Raw genomic sequence first — 14252 nt, 5'->3', positions numbered from 1 at the left:
GTGTGTGTGTGTGTGTGTGTGTGTGTGTGTGTGTGTGTGTGTGTGTGTGTTAAGAGAATGGGGGCGGCAAGGAGGAGAAATCCAATCCAACAAGCATTTATTAATCACTTATTATGTGCAACATATATGATAGACATTGGAAATATAAAGACAAAAGTTCATACTCTCAGGAAGCTTATATTCAACTCGGGTGATACAATGTATAAATAGGAAAGTATATATATTGTGTCTGTGTATATATGTATGTACGTATGTATGTTTGCGTATATATATACACATATATATTGTATGTGAGCATATATATACATATATATATATACACATATGTATGTATGTTTGTATATAAATTGAGGAAAGTGTGAACACTAATAAGTAGAGGATAAGGAAAGACTCCCCCTAACTAGAAGGTGGCACTTAAAGTGATCCTTGAAGAAATTGAGAGCACCTCAAAGGCAGAGGTATGGACGGAGTATGCTCTAAGTATGATGGACAGCATGAGCAAAGACACATAGACAGGATATGGAAGGTCAAATTTAGGAAACAGTAAATAAACCATTTGGCTGGGGCACAGTACATGAAGGGGAAACATGAAATAAGCCTAGAAATGTAGGTTGGCACTGGACTGTGAAGTATGTTAAATGCAAAACTGAGGAATTTTTATTCAATCCAAGAGGCACAGAAGCTTCTGAAACAGGTGAGTGACAAGGTCAGATATGTGCTTTAGGACAATTATTTTAGTAATTGTGTGCAAAACATATTGGAGAAGGGAGAGACCAGAAGCTGTGAGTATAGTTTTTGTTTTTGTTTTGTTTTCAGTATTCCAAGTGAGATGCGATGAGGGTCTGTGTGTAAATTAAAAGAAGAGAATGGATATGAGATATGCTGTAGACATAGTTTATCAAGACTTTGTACTGATTAGAATGAAGAAAGGAGAGACAGGAATGACTATGGTTGCAGACTTGAGTTACTAGATGGCTGTACTCTTAAGAAAAACAAGGACATTTTGAGGAGGGGCAAGTTTAAAGGACAAGATGATAAGCTTTTTTTAGCATACTGAGTTTCAAATACCTATATAACATTCTTTGAAGGTATGCAACAAGTAGTTGGTGGTGCAGAAGTAGAGAGAAATTAGGAATGTGTGTATATAGATATGGAAGTTGTCTGCAGAGAGATGAAAATTGAATGAGAGCTGAGCAGACCACTAAGAGTGAGTGGGTAGAAAGAAGAGAAGAGGGCACAATGTAGAGACTTGGAGTACACCCATGGATAGAAGACAGGTCATGAATGATGATCCAGCAAAGAAGACTCAGAAGGGGTGGTTAGACAGTCAGAAAGAGAGCAAGAAGATCAATGTAGAAACCAAGGGAGGAGAAACTTTTCAAAAAGAATCATTAAATTGGCCTAGGTGCGATATCGATACAAGACATCACTGTTAAGAGTTGGGAGCACACGAGATGTATTCTGGGAAGTCCCAAGAGAACCTGGTATTGTCAACAAGCCTAACAGATCCTACCACCATTCCCAAACTGACCTCAATTAATTTAGTTGTCTCTAGTTCTGATTCCTTTTTAAAACTGGTTGGCTAATCTCACTGGTTCATTAAACTATCTTATATAGATCAAATTCCATTATTATATGCCCTATGAGACATAGGACTGTGGGATTTTCAGACATCTAGTCCTACCCATTTATTTAACAAATAAGGTGACAGAGGCTCTGCAAGGTTATATGATTTATCCAAGTTAATACATTTGATTTGGTGGCAGAAAAGGGATTCAAACCCAGGTACTCTAACTCCAAATCCATAAGAGCAAGGTACTTAAGACCTGTTCTGTCACGTAGTAGCTCCAACATTCTTCAATTGAATGATTCTTTTTTCGAGGTGAAAATTTTTTTCTAATGAGTTTGCTAACTCTTGTTTTCCTCCAATTCATCCTCCACATCAAAGCTAAATCAGTCTTCCTAAATTATCAGTTTCATATTTTATTGATACATTTTTTTCACAGTACTTTCACTTCCAAATATCTTCTTCTGCCTTCACCTACCAATCTCTTTTAACAAAATATTTTTAAAAGAGGGAAATAATTAGTTCAGCAAAACTAGCTCATCACATCACCCATGTCTGACTGTGTTTCACATCTATAGTCTCCCCTACACCCTGACTTCTGCAAAGAAGGGAAGGGGGGTTATTTTCCTAAATAACCTCTAGGTTCCAGCTTGGTCATTATAATTACGAAGTATTCAGTTCATTTTTTTTTGCTTGATTTACGTTGATGTCATCATTGTGTATATTGTCTTTCTGGGTCTGTTAAATTGATTCCTTATCAGTTAATCTGGGTCCTCCCATGATTCTTTCTTCATATTCTATATTTCTTTCAACACAGTAATATCCCATTACATTATATTACATTCCCCACTCTATTGGCATATACTTTGTTTCCAGTTCTTTGCTACCACCAAAAAAAAAAAAAGTATTGCTATGATTCCGTATTTCCACATAATTTCTCTCTTTGACTTTCTTGAGGTATATACCAAACAATGTGATCTCTGGATGAAGGGTATGAACGTTTTAGTCACTTTTTGGCATAATTCCCAATTGTGTAACATTTTCATTATGTCACTCCCTTGTTTTAAAACTTGCAAAGGCCAATACTAAGCATATATACACCAAGTGGTATAGCATCCAAATTCTTAGAGAAGTTAAGTGAGTTATAGAAATAAATAGACAACAAAACTATACTAGTGGGGACCCTCAACCTCCCTCTCTCCTAACTAAATAAATCTAACCACAAAATAAACAAGAAAGAAGTTAAAGAGGTTAATAGAATTTTAGAGAAGTTAGATATGATAGACCTCTGGAGAAAATTGAATGGGGATAGAAAGGAATATATGTTTTTCTCAGTGCCATCTACACAAAAATTGACCATGTATTGGGGCATAAAAGCCTTACAATCAAATGCAGAAAGGCAGAAATATTAAATGCATCCTTTTCAGATGATGATGCAATAAAAATTATATGTAATAAAGAACCATGGAAAGATAGAATAGAAATTAATTAGAAACTAAATAATCTAATCCTGAAGAATGAGTGGGGCAAACAACAAATCATAGAAAAAAGTCAATGCCTTCATCAAAGAGAACAATAATAATGAGACAACATACTAAAACTTATGGGATACAGCCAAAGCAGTTCTTAGGGGTAATTTTGTATCTCTAAATACTTACATAAATAGAATAGACAAAGAGGAGATCAGCATTATATGGGCCTGCAACTAAAAAAGCTAGAAAAAGAACAGATTAAAAATCCCCAATTAAATATCAAATTAGAAATTCTGAAAATCAAAGGAAAGATTAATAAAATTGAAAGTAAGTAAACTATTGAACTAATAAATAAAACTAAGAGTTAGTTTTATGAAAAAAACAATAAACATAGATAAACCTTTTGTTAATTTGATTAAAATAAACAAAGGAGAAAACCAAATTAACAGCATCAAAAATGAAAAGGGTGAATTCATCACCAATGAAGAGGAAATTAAAGCAATAATTAGGAGCTATTTTGCCCAACTATATGCCGATAAATCTGACAATCTAAGTGAAATGTGTAGATATTTACAAAAATATAAATTGCCCAGATTAACAGAAGAGCAAATAAAGTACTTAAATAGCCCCATTTTAGAAAAAGAAATGGAACATCATTGAATTCCCTAAGAAAAAATCCCCAGGACCAAATGGATTTGCAAGTGAATTCTATCAAACATTTAAAGAACAATTCCAATACTATATAAACTATTTGGGAAAATAGGAGAAGAAGAAGTCCTACCAAATTCCTTTTATGACACAAATATGGTGGTGATACCTAAACCAGGAAGAGCCAAAACAGAAGGAAGATTATAGACCAATTTCCCTAATGAATATTGATACAAAAATTTTAAACAAAATATTAGCAAAGAGATTAAAGCAATTTGTCACCAGGATAATACACTTGGGGTTTATATACCAGGAATGCAGAGCTGGTTCAATATTAGGAAAACTATCAGCATAATTGACCATATCAATAACCAAACTAACAGAAATTATGTGATTATCTCAATAGATGCAGAAAAAGCTTTTGACAAAATACAGCACCTATTCCTATTAAAAAACACTAGCGAGCATAGGAATAAATGGAGTTTTCCTTAAAATGATAAGCAATATCTATCTAAAACTATCAGCAAGCATTATATGTAATGGCAATGAGCTAGAAATATTCCCAATAATATCAGGGGTGAAACAAGGTTGCCCATTATCACCACTATTATTCAGTATTGTACTAGAAGTGTTAGCTTTAGCAATAAGAGAATAAAAAGAAATTGAAGGAATTAGAATAGGCAATGAGAAAACAAAACTATCACTCTTTGTAGATGATATGATGGTATAGTTAGAGAATCAACTAAAAAACCACTTGAAACAATTAACAGCTTTAGCAAAGTTGCAGGATATAAAATAAATCCACACAAATCATCAGCATTTCTATGTATTACCGACAAAGCCCAGCAGCAAGAGATAGAAAGAAAAATTCCATTTAAAATAACTGTAGACAGTGTAAAATATTTGGGAGTCTACTTGCCAAGACAAACTCAGGAACTATATAAACACAATTACAAAACGCTTTTCACACAAATAAAGTCAGATCTAAACAATTAGAAAAATATCAATTGCTTATGGGTAGGCCGAGCTAATATAATAAGAATGATAATTCTACCTAAATTAGTTTACTTATTAAGTGCCATACCAATCAAACTACTGAAAAATTATTTTATAGAGCTAGGAAAAATAATAACAAAATTCATCTGGAAGAAAAAAAGGTCCCCAATATCAAGTGGATTAATGAAAAGAAATGCAAGGGAAGATGACCTAGCCTTACCAGATCTAAAACTGTATTGTAAAGCAGCAATCATCAAAACTACTTGGTAACTGGTTAAGAAATAGAGAGATGGATCAGTCAAATAGGTTAGGTACATAAGACACAGTAGTCAATGACTATAGTAATCTACTGTTTGATAAACTCAAAGACTCCAGCTTCTGGCATAAGAACTCATTGTTTGAGGGGCAGCTAGATGGCATAGTGGGTAGAGCACCAGCCCTAGATTCAGGAGGACCTGAGTTCAAATCCGACTTCAGACACATAACACTTACAAGCTGTGTGACCCTAGGCAAGTCACTTAACCCCATTGCCTAACCAAAAAAAAAAAACAAAAACCAAACTCATTATTTGATAAAAACTACTGGGAAAAACTAGAAAATAGTATGGCAGAAACCAGGCATAAGCCAACATTTCACACCCTGTACCAAGAGAAGTTTGAAATGGGTACGTGATTTAGACATAAAGGGTGATACCATAAGCAAACTAAGAGAACAAGGAATAGTTTACCTGTCAGATCTATGGAGAAGGGAAGAATTTATAACCAAACAAGAGAGAAAGAACATTATGAAATACAAAATGGATAATTTTGATTACATTAAATTTAAAAGGTTTTGCACAAACTAAACCAATGCAGCCAAGATTAAAAGGAAAGCAAAAAGCTGGGAAACAATTTTTACAGCCAGTGTTTCTGATAAAGGCCTCACTTCTCAAATATATAGAGAACTGAGTCAAATTTATAAGAATACAAGCCATTCCCCAAATGATAAATGGTCAAAAGATATGAACAGGCAGTTTTCAGATGAAGAAATTAAAGCCAAACAAATGCTCTAAATCACTGTCAATTAGAGAAATGCAAATTAAAACAATTCTTAGCTACCACCTTATACCTATCAGATTGGCTAATATGACAGAAAAGAAAATTGATAAATGTTGGAGAAGATGTGCGAAAATTGGAACACTAATGCATTGTTGGTAGAGTTGTGAACTGATTCAACATTCTAGAGAGCAATTTGGAACAATGCCCAAAGGGCTATAAAACTGTGCATACCCTTTGATCCAGCAAAACCATTACTAGGTCTATATCCCAAAAAGATAATTTTTAAAAAAGGGAAAAGAACCCACATGTATAAAAATATTTATTGCAGCTTTTTTGTGGTAGCAAAGAATTAGAAATGGTGGGGTTGCCCATCATTTGGGGAATGACTGAACAAGTTATGGCATATGACTGTAATGGATTACTATTGTTCTATAAGAAATGATGAGGGGGGCAGCTACGTGGTGCAGTGGATAGAGCTCTGGCCTTGGAATCAGGAGGACCTGAGTTCAAATGCGGCCTCAGACACATGACACTTACTAGCTGTGTGACCCTGGGGCAAGTCACTTAGCCCCAATTGCCTCACCAAAAGAAAAAAAAAAAATGATAAGCAGGCAGATTTCAGAAAAACCTGGAAAGACTTACATGAACTGATGCTGAGTGAAGTGAGCAGAATCAGAGAACATTATACACAGTAACAACAACATTGTGTGATGACCAATTTTGATAGACTTAGCTCTTTTCAGCAGTACAGTGGTCCAAGACAATTCCAAAAGACTCATGATAGAAAATGTTATCCAATCCAGAGAAAAAACTGTGGAATCTGAATGCAGATTGAAGCAAACTATTTTCACTTTTTTTGTTGTTTGTTTGTTTTTTCTTTCTCATGGTTTCCCCCTTTTGTTCTGATTCTTTTTTCACAACATGACTAATGTGGAAATATGTTTAATATAACTGTACATATATAACCTATATTGCTTGTCTTGAGTGGGGAGGGGAGGGAGGGAGAGAGAAAAATTTGGAACTCAAAATCTTAAAAAAATGAATATTAAAAACTACCTTTACATGTAATTGGGAAGAAAATAAAATATTATTAAGTACCAAAAAACCCTACCTTGCAAAGGCTCCCCACTGCCTACCCAGTGAAGCAATAAGTCCATAGCCTGGCGTTCAGGGCCCACCACATTCTAGCTCCAGTCTATGCCTTAGAGCCTATTATTCCCTCAGTGGTATCCTTTTCTTTTTCCTTCTTTTTTTTTATTAATTTGTTTATAGTTTTCAACAATCACTTTCATAAGCTTTTGAGTTTTAAATGTTTCTCCACCTCCCTCTCCTCCTCCCTCTCCAAGAGGGATTGGCATGCAATCTGATATAGGCTCTACATATACATTCCTATTAAACATATTTTCACATTAGTCATTTTGTAAGGAAGGATTAGAACCCATAGGAGGAACCACCAGAAAGAAGAAACAAAACAAAACAGAAGAAAAAAAAAAAGCAAATAGTATGCTTCAATCTGCATTCAAACTCCATAGTTCTTTCTTTGGATGTGGATAGCATTTTCCATCATGAGACTTTTGGGAATGTCTTAGATCCTTGCATTGCTGAGAAGGGCTAAGTCTATCAACATTAGTCATGACACAACGTGGCTGTTACTATGTACAACATTCACCTGATTCTGCTCACTTCACTCAGCATCAGTCCACCCAAGTCTTTCCAGGTTTTTTTGAAGTCCACTTGCTCATCATTTCTTATTACACAATAGTATTCCATTATATTAATGTACCACAACTTGTTCAGCCATTCCCCAATTGATGGGAATCCCCTCAATTTCCAATTCTTTGCCACCACAAAAAGAGCTGTTATAAATATTTTTGTACATGTGGGTCCTTTTCCCCTTTGTATGATCTCTTTGGGATACAGCCCTAAAAGTGCCATTACTGGGTCAAAGGGTAGACATGATTTTGTAGCCCTTTGGGCATAGTTCCAAATTGTTCTCCAAAATGGTTGGATCAGTTCACAACTCCACCAACAATGCATTAGTGTTCCAGTTTTCCCACACCTTCCCCAACATTTATCATTTTCCTGTTTTGTCATGTTAGCCAATCTGATAGGTGTGATATGGTACCTCAGAGTTGTTTTGGGTATCCTTTTTTTCCCAGCCAAACTGCATTGCTAGTGTATCTTTAAACACACCTTGCTCCTTTTGCACCTTTGTTCATGCTGTTCTCTCCAAGTGGATAGAATGTCCAATCTCATCTTGAGCCACTCATATCCTATGATATGATCAAGATCCAGCTCAGATATTGCCACCTGCAAGAGTATTTCCTAATTGCCCGGGCAAAAAGCCGTCTCCCACTTCTGCATTCCTAGTTGTGTCACTTTTGGGGCATCAAAAACTGTGATTTCATCCCTCTATCAATGCGAGTCATTAGCTTTTAGTCTTAGTTGTGACTTGCCCAAGGTAACACAGTCAGAACATGTCAGAGGAAGAACTTGAACCAAGGTCTTGCTGACCTTAGTTACAGCTCTTGCTTCACTACGTCATCTTCTGCTTTATGTGCTAGCTTGTATATAAAACCAGTATTCCTTTGTCTATTTGAGGCAGCACAGTGTATACAAAGAACACTGGTCCTGGCATCAGGAAGACCTGCGCTTCAAGTCCTAGTTCTTTCATTCCTTGCTGTGTGACCCTCATCAAGTCACTCACACTCTCTGAACCTCTGTTTTATCTGTAAAATGGGAATGATAACATTTTCTTTCCTGCTTACCTTTCAGGGGCATTAGGGTCAATATCAGTAATCTATGTGAAAGTGATGTGTAAAAATGCTTAAATGTTCTACATATATAAGGTGTTATTGTTACTAGCTTTTCTTTTTTGTTTGTTTAACAGATTTTTATTAATTTCTTTTTTTGCTTTTATGTTGCCTAGATTTCCTTCTGCTTGGGAATCAGTGTGGGGAAAAAGTGGAAAAAGCGTAGGGCCAGGAGTTAGGGATGCTTGGGTCCTATGCCAGAATGGCCCCTGACACTTACTTGGCTGGTTCTCTGGGCAGATCACGGCTAATCCTCAGTTCCCTTAACTGCAAAATGGAGAGAATAATACCTATAGTACCTACATTTGTTTGAGGCTCAAACAATACAATTTATGTAAAGTCCTTTGTGCTCTATTTATTTGATCAAAGTTTTGCCCACTGTAAGCCATGAAATGAATTCGGAGAAAAATTACCACTACCATTACCTTCCATTTATATGTTTTACATCCAGTATTTCGTTCAATCCTCATAACAACGCTATTTTATGAGCTTATGGCACAGCTTCTTTGGACCTCAGTTCTCATCTGTAAAGAAGGGAACCAGTAATCACAGAATTTCAGAATCTCTGAGTTGGAAGAGGCCTCAGAGACCATTTTCTCCAATTTATCTCCGAACAAGATCTCCCTCACCATCATCCCCAAGAAGCAGTCAGCCAGCCTCTTCTTGAAGTGAATTCTTTAAGAAAAGACATTTAAGAGGTTCTTTGCCTCCAGAATAGACCACCCCTCTTTTGAATAACTCTAATTGTTGTTTTTTCTAATTTTGATACTTGGATGAATCTGTGATCTCCTCAATGTGGGCAACTCCCTCCAGTGATGCAGATGACAGCCTATCTATTCCTTCTCATGGGAGATTATCCAATGTCCTAGAACCTTGTGCTACATTTCTTGGCATTATGTCAGTACTAATGGGGCACATGGGCAGCTAGGTGGCACAGTAGATGGAGTGCTGGGTCTGGGGTCAGGAAGACCTGACTTCAAATCCAGCCTCAGACACTTACCAGCTGAGTGACCCTGGGAAAGTCACTTAACCCTGTTTGACTCAGTTTCCTCATCTGTAAAATGAGCTGGAGAAGGAAATGGTAAGCCACTCCTGTATCTTTGCCAAGAAAACCCCAAGAGGAGTCATGAAGAGTCTAACATGACTGAAATGACTGAACAACGAAATACTTTGCAAACATTAACATATTATGTAAATTCTATTGTCACCATTATTATCGTCTGAGTCCCACATCCTCTGAGTACTTTACTACACTCATAGTAGATGCTCAATAAATTTTGAATGAAATCATTCTGCTGAGCCCTAAAGACTGAAAAAGAGCAAGACACAAAGCACACACACCATGCCTTCTCTAAGTCCTGAGATCTTTGTCTCTTTGGTTTGTGTGGGTGGTTTGGGAGGTCAAATTCATTTTTAGGTGCATATGGTTGTGATATTTAAGGTTCTAAGTAGAAATATAATTGCATCTGGATGATGGAACAAGAGAGCTTTGGATAGCCTCCTGTCCCTTTCCATAGACAGTGAAAACTGCCCACCAGTACATTTATTATAGAATACGACCATTTTAGGACTGAGAAGGGTATTTACTTCTGAGGGTATTTACTATACTTACTGAGAAGGGTATTTGCAGCAAGGCTACAAAGAATTAAATTTAAGCATTTATTAACAAGTTATTGTATGAGTAGCACTATGAATCAATCAGTAGGTATTTATTAGGTGCCTACTATGTACAGAGTCCTGTGCTAAGTGCAGGAGATACAGACAAAAAAATGAAATAATCTCTATTCTCAAGGAGTTTATATTCTATTGGGAGGAGAAAACATGTTATGCAGGTACATATACAGTAAATATGTTCAGAGTTAAACATACGAGATGGGGAGGAAGGGCACTAACATAAGGCGCTATAGTCCCTTACCTCAGAGACCGAACATCTGTTTGAGTGATGCTGTGTAACCATATCACAGATGACTGGTACGTGTTGTCTTCCTGGCCATGGAAATAATTTCCTTATATAGAATCTTAGTTTTAATGGCTTTTACCTGCTCTTTTTTTCTTCATGCTACTATTTAGGAAATTATTACGCAAATTGATAGGACGTCATATTTACTAAAGATGAAAAGCACCAGCATGCGGATTGTTCATTTTACCTAGTAAGAAGAAGAATAGCTAGCATCTCTATGACACTTACTATGTCACTGTGCTAGGTAGTTTACAGACATTATCTCATTTGATCCTCACAACAGCCCTGGGGGGTAGGTGCTATTATTATCCCCTTTTACCAATGAGGAAACTGAGACAAACAGGCTAAGGGACATATCCAGCTACTAACCAAATTTGAACTCAGGTCTTCCTGACCCATTTTCTTCTCTCTATCCACTGTGCCATCAGCTGCCTTAGCCATGTGTCTTAGAGACAATAGTTGAGTATGTAGGAAGGTCAATACCAGTAGTCTTTTTGGGTGGTTATGAATTATACTTGTAGATATTGTTAAGTCACAAACCTATTTAGATTTTATAGGATTAGGAGTATATTCTCAGTGGAAAGAATTGTGGGGGGGGTTGGGGAAATAATTGAGTCAACGATAGGAAAATAACTAGTCTGGTATGTTCAATGTGGTATAAAAAAATTCAGTAGTCTTGTAATTGACCATCATTCATTAACATTTTAGTGGATCATTGTCCTGATATTTGATTAAAGATGAAATTTGATTTTATTAACTTCAGGAAAATTACAGTGTAGAAAAAGGAAAGAATGGGGGAAAGTGAGGGCAGACAAGACTATATCTTTCCATTTAGTGCAAAGGTTCCCAAACTTATTTGGCCTACCACCCCCATTTTCAAAAAAAATTCACTTAGTGCCCCCCCCCGGAAATCTACTTTCTTTAACCCTTTAATGTTTTGTTTTGTTTTTGTTTCTTGAAATTTGCATCATTTCAAAAAAATGTATTTTTTTAAATGATGCATCTTAAATTTAATAATTAATTGTAAATTTGTGGGGTTTTCCTGCATTGGAATTTTGTTGACACAATATTGTGTCATGTATTGTATAGTATCATATTGTAAACAAGTCATTACACATATTTATTCCTGCTGATGCATGCTCATCTGCCAACACTTGCTTGTGAAGACCTGTCGGTGGACTTGATCACTGATAGGTTATAACTTGCATTTTGTGTGTTTATTTGGAAAATTATGTAATCACTATGACTTTAACTCTGTTACACAACAGATGAAACACATATGAATGGTTTTTCAAAATTTTCTTATCTTCTCTTCTTTCCTTATGTTTTCACTGCCCCCTTATTTTTATTCAATGCTCTCCAGTTGCACCAAAGGTTACTACCGCCCCTCCATCATTCCAGCACCCCCAGAGGGCGGTATGTCCCACTTTGGGAATCTCTGATGGTGGAAGGAGAGAATCCTCTTTCCCCTCAGGTACACTTAGTACAGTGTGTTACACATAGTCCATGGTCAGTAGATGTTGACTAAAGAGTAAAGGGGAGAAAATTAGGGACAATGCACAGAAATAAATTGCTGAGCAAAGAGAAAACAGAATCTTCTTCACTATTACATAAACTGTGTCTCAGAGTTTGCTTGGTCCAGTGGGAAAACCACTGGGCTGGCTCATGAGACCTTATTTCAAGTTCTGACTCTGACAGGTACTAGCTGTGTCTGGAGTTAATCCCTCTGGGCTTCTGTTTTCTTATCTGTAAAATAAAGATGACAATAACTTTATTGTGTTGCTCACAGAGTTCTAACAAGCCAATGAGAAAATGTATATAAAATGCTTTGTGAACTGAAAGGGCTTGTGGTAAAGCTGTTACCCCCTTATTTGCTTGGGCTGCTCCAGTTGTGTCAGAAACTGCCCAGTTGAGCTTTTGTGATGTTAGTTTTCATGGTTCTCCTATGCTTCTTTGTTTCCTTTGCTTGATTTTCAGCTTTTATGCCTGTGCTGTCCTTCATCTTTACTAGCTGCTTCAGAAAGATCATACTTTTACCCATGACTTCAGCTATTCCTCAAAATACATGATTCACACCTGTGTGTCTCTAACCCTGACCCTCTAACCTATTTTACCTCTTCTAGAGCTCTTGCTACTTTACAAAACTGAGGAAACTGAATTCATTATCTTCCCTAAAGCCTCCCCATCATCATCAATACCCTTTTAATCCTTTTGCTCTCCCAGTCTCACACATGAGTTATTTTCCATTTTTCTCTCTTCTTCTCCACATCAACTCAACCACCAAGTCTTACTGATTCTTGATTTGTGTCTAGGATTTGGTGTATCTCTTTATTCAAGCTGTAGCATGTGCAGCAGCCACACCCTGGTAGACTGCCTGGGCACCTAGGCTAAACCATATTGAGCGTGACCTACAGACCTTCAATCTGTTGGTGAGTTAGGGGGAATGTCTACGCCAAGCATGTGAAGACTTTCCCCAGAGGAATCTCATCCTGCAAATGAGAACAATTTGTTCCAACGGCCATGAATGTGGCTGAAGCGGGTATTGTGGAATGCTTAGAGCTCAATCTGACATCAAAGACACCAACGTCATCCATTGCATCCCAGGACATCATTGGTCATCTTGACTTCTGTCCTGCTTTTGGGCTTTGATGACTGGAAGAAAGAGTGAGGCTGACAGCTTTGTACAACTCTACCTCACTTAAATCCAATTCACGTATAAGTTAAGACATCACCCATCATCCACCATTTTACCCCAACATTGTGATGTTATTGGTCCTCTTCAAAAATGAAGGACGAACAACAACAGCATCTCTTTATTCCCACATCTGAGGACTTCTTTACCCCATTCCAAGATTATGGCAACTGCTTCCTAGAGCCCCTTGCTATCAGGAATTTCTAATTATTCCCAGTGGTCTTTTTTTCTCCTGTACGTATGACTACATTGGTGTAAGGAAGCTCCCTCTCCCAACGCAGATGGGCAACCATTCTACAACTTAGTCTTAGAGTGTTGCTTGAGCACTGTGAGTTTAAGTGATTTGCCCAGGGTCACACAACCAGTAGTGTGTGTCAGAAGCTGAACTGGAACCAGGTCTTCCCAGCTTTGAAGCAGGCTCTTTATCTGCTATGCCACAATGCCTCTCACGGTCTGCTTTGCCAAATCTGAGTTGTTCAGCAGAGCATTCAAGGCCACTAGCAACTCTTCTTCACCTTTCCTATCTCATCTCTTGCTAGTCCCTCAGAACTTCTGTCTCAACCAAGAAGATCTACATGGCTCCCCCACCCTGACACTCACATCTTCATAGTCCCCACCTGGCATTTTCTCTCCTTAAAATGGCCTCTCTTCCAATCTACCTCTACCAACCAAATCCAGTAACTCTTCAATGTCCAGCTCAATATACCTGCATGAAGCCTTCAGAGAGTCACCCCTCTGACTCCATGCTAATCACTTCTGTGCTATAGCTGTTGCTTTATACTCATTCATATGTTATCTTAGAGTTGCCATAGGTCCATTTCATGTAAACCTTTGTCTCTTCATCTGGTGTGTAATGTCTTCAGGGACAGAGATAGTTTTTCACATCTCTTAGGCTGGTGCCTAGTTCAATACTGGGCACACAATAGATGCCCTCTTAGCCCTGTTCCTGACTTTCTGGACTTCGAATCATGCCTCTACTACAGTCTCATCCTGGAACTTCCCTTAACACCTGGGGCCTCCTCCCCCTGAAATATCCTACCTACTGCCTCTATAGCCTTCTTACCACT

The 14252-nt window shown here is 37.3% G+C and overlaps 1 protein-coding gene across 5 annotated transcripts in view; it reads left to right on the top strand.

Moving 5' to 3' along the window:
* Positions 1 to 14252, top strand: part of RANBP17 (RAN binding protein 17) — a 329638-nt gene that overhangs the window by 282828 nt on the left and 32558 nt on the right. The window lies entirely within an intron of this gene.

Source organism: Vombatus ursinus, unplaced genomic scaffold (genome assembly GCF_900497805.2).
Source record: "Vombatus ursinus unplaced genomic scaffold, bare-nosed wombat genome assembly UNPS02014863.1, whole genome shotgun sequence".
In the NCBI taxonomy this organism is placed as follows: Eukaryota; Metazoa; Chordata; class Mammalia; order Diprotodontia; family Vombatidae; genus Vombatus; species Vombatus ursinus.
The sequence above is the reverse complement of the archived record's forward strand: the minus strand, read 5'-3'. Positions and strand labels throughout refer to the sequence as shown.